This window comes from Scyliorhinus torazame, chromosome 12 (genome assembly GCF_047496885.1).
Source record: "Scyliorhinus torazame isolate Kashiwa2021f chromosome 12, sScyTor2.1, whole genome shotgun sequence".
NCBI classification, from domain to species: domain Eukaryota; kingdom Metazoa; phylum Chordata; class Chondrichthyes; order Carcharhiniformes; family Scyliorhinidae; genus Scyliorhinus; species Scyliorhinus torazame.
This window is the reverse complement of record NC_092718.1, coordinates 69,700,040-69,706,039: the sequence shown is the minus strand read 5'-3', so window position 1 is coordinate 69,706,039 and position 6,000 is coordinate 69,700,040. Positions and strand designations below refer to the sequence as shown.

The 6,000-nt window shown below is 56.3% G+C and overlaps 1 protein-coding gene across 1 annotated transcript in view; it reads left to right on the top strand.

The window, feature by feature from the left end:
* Positions 1 to 235: 235 nt before the first annotated feature.
* The window catches only part of st14 (ST14 transmembrane serine protease matriptase), a 247,426-nt gene continuing 241,661 nt past the window's right edge, over positions 236 to 6,000 (top strand). The window contains exon 1 of the mRNA XM_072468842.1: positions 236 to 422. The gene's annotated coding sequence lies outside the window, so the exon portion shown is untranslated. The remainder of the gene's footprint in view (positions 423 to 6,000) is intronic.

The window sequence follows — 6,000 nt, the reverse complement described above, 5'->3', positions numbered from 1 at the left end:
CATATCCCAGTGAGAGTCAGTGTGTGCGTGACCTGAACCCCAGTGAGAGTCAGTGTGTGTGGAACCCCTACCCCAGTGAGAATCTATGTGTGTGGAACCCTGCTCCCAGTTAGCTTTACCCGCTTGAGCAGAGTGCCTTCCTTGTTTGTAAGTGTTGAATGTTTTGTGTTGCAGTGCGGGGGTGGGGCGTGCGGGCTGTGATTACTGATTGTGATTCAGTTCAGCAGGAAGTGAGGGCAGCGTTTCAGTCTGGGAGCCACACCTGGTAGAATCCCTGTCTGGCAGAGACACTCTCCTGAGCCTCGCATCGATTGAGGGAGATTGGAGCTGGCACAGGGAAAGTTCTGCAACTGAGCTTCCAACGCAGAAGCCGTTTCCAAAGTTTAACTCCAGGTGCACAGGGCGCGGAACGAGAGTGTGAGGTGAGCGACGGTTTTCCTAACTTTACAATCTGCGCGATTGATCAGCGAACTCTTCCACTGTCTTCGGGCCCGCCTCAGCCTCCGAAAGATGTCCAGGAAATGGTGATACTGAGTTACGAAAGCTTTTTCGTCACTGCCCAGATAAAGGGGCAATCAGTCTGTTGTATTGCTCCTTAAAGGGAGCCTGTTCCTCTATTCGGGCTGGGAGAGCAGGGACCCCCAGTGAGGGAACCCTGACTGAATCCGGGGAGAAGGGCAGAGACCCAATATCTCTCTCTCTCTCTCGACCGACACTGACTCACAGCAGTCTTTCTTGCCCTAAGTCAAAGAATTGCACTGTCAGAGGGTCAGTACTGAGGGAGCGCTGCACTGTCAGAGGGTCAGTACTGAGGGAGTGCTGCATTGTCAGCGGGTCAAGTACTGAGGGAGTGTTGCACTGTCAGAGGGTCAGTACTGAGGGAGCGCTGCACTGCCAGACGGTCAGTACTGAGAGAGCGCTGCACTGTCAGAGGGTCAGCACTGAGGGAGTGCTGCACTGTCAGAGGGTCAGCACTGAGGGAGTGCTGCACTGTCAGAGGGTCAGTACTGAGGGAGTGCTGCTCTGTCAGAAGGTAAGTACTGAGGGAGCGCTACACTGCCAGAGGGTCAGTACTGAGGGAGTGCTGCACTGTCAGAGGATCAGTACTGAGGGAGCACTGCACTGCTAGAGGGTCAGTACTGAGGGAGTGCTGCATTGTCAGAGGGTCAGTACTGAGGGAGTGCTGCATTGTCAGAGGGTCAAGTACTGAGGGAATGCTGCACTGTCAGAGGGTCAGTACTGAGGGAGTGCTGCTCTGTCAGAAGGTAAGTACTGAGGGAGCGCTACACTGCCAGAGGGTCAGTACTGAGGGAGCACTGCAGCGCTGCACTGCCAAAGGGTCAGTACTGAAGGAGCGCTGCACTACCAGTGGGTCAGTACTGAGGGAGTGCTGCACTGTCAGAAGGTAAGTACTGAGGGAGCGCTACACTGCCAGAGGATCAGTACTGAGGGAGCACTACACTGCCAGATGGTCAGTACTGAGGGACCGCTGCACTGCCCGAGGGTCAGTACTGAGGGAGTGCTGCACTGCCAGAGGGTCAGTACTGAGGGAGCGCTGCACTGCCAGAGGGTCAGTACTGAGGGAGTACTGGAGCGCTGCACTGTCAGAGGGTCAGTACTGAGTGAGTGCTGCACTGTCAGAGAGTCAGTACTGAGGGAGCACTACACTGTCGGAGGCTCAGTACTGAGGGAGTGCTGCACTGTCAGAGGGTCAGTACTGAGGGAGTGCTGCACTGTCAGAGGATCAGTACTGAGGGAGTGCTGCATTGTCACAGGGTCAAGTACTGAGGGAGCACTACACTGCCAGAGGGTCAGTACTGAGGGAGCACTACACTGCCAGAGGGTCAGTACTGAGGGAGCGCTGCACTGCCAGAGGGTCAATACTGAGGGAGCGCTGCATTGTGGAGGGTCAGTCCTGAGGGAGTGCTGCACTGTCAGAAGGTAAGTACTGAGGGAGCGCTACACTGCCAGAGGGTCAATACTGAGGGAGTGCTGCTTTGTCAGAGGGTCAGTACTGAGGGAGTACTGGAGCACTAACCTGCCAGAGGGTCAGTACTGTGGGAGCGCTGCTCTGCCAGAGGGTCAGTACTGAGGGAGCGCTGCACTGCCAGAGGGTCAGGACTGAGGGGGTGCTGCTCTGTCAGAAGGTATTAACTGAGGGAGCGCTACACTGCCAGAGGGTTAGTACTGAGGCAGCACTACACTGCCAGAGGGTCAGTACTGAGGGAGTGCTGCACTGCCAGAGGGTCAGTACTGAGGGAGCACTGCACTGCCAGAGGGTCGGTACTGAGGGAGTGCTGCACTGTCAGAGGATCGATACAGAGTGAGCGCTGCATTGTAGAGGGTCAGTACTGAGGGAGTGCTGCACTGTCAGAGGGTCAGTATTGAGGGAGTGCAGCACTGTCGGAGGCTCAGTCCTGAGGGAGTGGAGCTCTGCCAGAGGGTCAGTACTGAGGGAGTGCTGCACTGCCAAAGGTCAGTACTGAGGGAGTGCTGCACTGTCAGAGGGTCAGCACTGAGGGAGTGCTGCACTGTCAAAGGATCGGTACTGATGGAGTGCTGCACTGTAGACGATCAGTACTGAGGGAGTGCTGCTCTGTGAGAAGGTCAGTACTGAGGGAGTGCTGCACTGCCAGAGGGTCAGTACTGAGGGAGTGCTGCAGTGTCAGGTTCAGTACTGAGGGAGTGCTGCACTGTGAGAGGGACAGTACTGAGGGAGCGCTGCACTGTCGGAGGCTCAGCACTGAGGGAGTGCTGCAGTGTCAGGGTCAGTACTGAGTGAGTGCTGCACTGTCATAGGCTCAGTACTGAGGGAGCATTGCACTGTCAGAGGGTCAGCACTGAGGGAGTGCTGCACTGTCAGAGGGTCAGTACTGAGGGAGCGCTGCACTGTCAGAGGGTCAGTACTGAGGGAGTGCTGCATTGTCAGAGGGTCAGTACTGAGGGAGCGCTGCACTGTCAGAGGGTCAGTACTGAGGGAGTGCTGCATTGTCAGAGGGTCAAGTACTGAGGGAGTGCTGCATTGTCAGAAGGTAAGTACTGAGGGAGCTCTGCACTGCCAGAGGGTCAGTACTGAGGGAGTGCTACACTGCCAGACGGTCAGTACTGAGAGAGCGCTGCACTGTCAGAGGGTCAGCACTGAGGGAGTGCTGCACTGTCAGAGGGTCAGTACTGAGGGAGTGCTGCTCTGTCAGAAGGTAAGTACTGAGGGAGCGCTACACTGCCAGAGGGTCAGTACTGAGGGAGTGCTGCACTGTCAGAGGATCAGTACTGAGGGAGCACTGCACTGCTAGAGGGTCAGTACTGAGGGAGTGCTGCATTGTCAGAGGGTCAGTACTGAGGGAGTGCTGCATTGTCAGAGGGTCAAGTACTGAGGGAATGCTGCACTGTCAGAGGGTCAGTACCGAGGGAGTGCTGCTCTGTCAGAAGGTAAGTACTGAGGGAGCGTTACACTGCCAGAGGGTCAGTACTGAGGGAGCACTGCAGCGCTGCACTGCCAAAGGGTCAGTACTGAAGGAGCGCTGCACTACCAGTGGGTCAGTACTGAGGGAGTGCTGCACTGTCAGAAGGTAAGTACTGAGGGAGCGCTACACTGCCAGAGGATCAGCACTGAGGGAGCACTACACTGCCAGATGGTCAGTACTGAGGGACCGCTGCACTGCCAGAGGGTCAGTACTGAGGGAGTGCTGCACTGCCAGAGGGTCAGTACTGAGGGAGCGCTGCACTGCCAGAGGGTCAGTACTGAGGGAGTACTGGAGCGCTGCACTGTCAGAGGGTCAGTACTGAGGGAGTGCTGCACTGTCAGAGAGTCAGTACTGAGGGAGCACTGCACTGTCGGAGGCTCAGTACTGAGGGAGTGCTGCACTGTCAGAGGGTCAGTACTGAGGGAGTGCCGCACTGTCAGAGGATCAGTACTGAGGGAGTGCTGCATTGTCACAGGGTCAAGTACTGAGGGAGCGCTACACTACCAGTGGGTAAGTACTGAGGGAGCGCTACGCTGCCAGAGGGTCAGTACTGAGGGAGCACTACACTGCCAGAGGGTCAGTACTGAGGGAGCGCTGCACTGCCAGAGGGTCAGTACTGAGGGAGCACTGCACTGTCGGAGGCTCAGTACTGAGGGAGTGCTGCTCTGTCAGAAGGTAAGTACTGAGGGAGCGCTACACTGCCAGAGGGTCAATACTGAGGGAGCGCTGCATTGTAGAGGGTCAGTCCTGAGGGAGTGCTGCACTGTCAGAGGGTCAGTACTGAGGGAGTGCTGCTTTGTCAGAGGGTCAGTACTGAGGGAGTACTGGAGCACTACACTGCCAGAGGGTTAGTACTGAGGGAGTGCTGCACTGCCAGAGGGTCAGTACTGAGGGAGCACTGCACTGCCAGAGGGTCAGTACTGAGAGAGTGCTGCACTGCCAGAGGGTCAGTACTGAGGGAGCACTGCACTGCCAGAGGGTCGGTACTGAGGGAGTGCTGCACTGTCAGAGGATCGATACAGAGTGAGCGCTGCATTGTAGAGGGTCAGTACTGAGGGAGTGCTGCACTGTCAGAGGGTCAGTATTGAGGGAGTGCAGCACTGTCGGAGGCTCAGTCCTGAGGGAGTGGAGCTCTGCCAGAGGGTCAGTACTGAGGGAGTGCTGCACTGCCAAAGGTCAGTACTGAGGGAGTGCTGCACTGTCAGAGGGTCAGTACTGAGGGAGTGCTGCACTGTAGACGATCAGTACTGAGGGAGTGCTGCTCTGTGAGAAGGTTAGTACTGCGGGAGTGCTGCACTGCCAGAGGGTCAGTACTGAGGGAGTGCTGCACTGCCAGAGGGTCAGTACTGAGGGAGTGCTGCAGTGTCAGGTTCAGTACTGAGGGAGTGCTGCACTGTGAGAGGGACAGTACTGAGGGAGCGCTGCACTGTCGGAGGCTCAGCACTGAGGGAGTGCTGCAGTGTCAGGGTCAGTACTGAGTGAGTGCTGCACTGTCATAGGCTCAGTACTGAGGGAGCATTGCACTGTCAGAGGGTCAGCACTGAGGGAGAGCTGCACTGAGGGAGTGCTGCACTGTCAGAGGGTCAGCACTGAGGGAGTTCTGCACTATCCGAGGGTCAGCACTGAGGGAGTTCTGCACTATCCGAGGGTCAGTACTGAGGGAGTGCTGCACTGTCAGAGGGTCAGTACTGAGGGAGTGCTGCACTGTAGACGATCAGTACTGAGGGAGTGCTGCTCTGTGAGAAGGTCAGTACTGCGGGAGTGCTGCACTGCCAGAGGGTCAGTACTGAGGGAGTGCTGCACTGCCAGAGGGTCAGTACTGAGGGAGTGCTGCAGTGTCAGGTTCAGTACTGAGGGAGTGCTGCACTGTGAGAGGGACAGTACTGAGGGAGCGCTGCACTGTCGGAGGCTCAGCACTGAGGGAGTGCTGCAGTGTCAGGGTCAGTACTGAGTGAGTGCTGCACTGCCAGAGGGTCAGTACTGAGGGAGCGCTGCACTGTCAGAGGGTCAGTACAGAGGTAGGGCTGGACTGTGAGAGAGTCAGTACTGAGGGAGTGCTGCACTGTCAGAGGGTCAGTACAGAGGTAGGGCTGGACTGAGAGGGTCAGTACTGAGAGAGTGCTGCACTGTCAAAGGATCGATACTGAGGGAGTGCCGCACTGTCAGAGGGTCAGTACTGAGGGAGTGCCGCACTGTCGGACGGTCAATTCTGAGGGAGTGCTGGAGTTCAATCCTTTACTTTTTAGAAAATATTTCATTGAGAGTTGAATAATTTTAACACTTTCCCACAATAACATACAACAGAACCCACAATGAAATAAGCACCAACCCCCAAACACAAACTCCAACTAATTTGGCTTAGAACGACACACTGCCTGCCCTTCCCCACCCTCTCACCATTGGTTTTCATACCCTGATTCATCACTCCATGCCTGCCCTTTCCTCCCCCTCCTCCATCCTCCGCTCAGGAAACCTTCATGTGCTCTGCCAGCCTACCCAGATTCAATTTGTGGAACTGTCCCCATATCTGTACCAC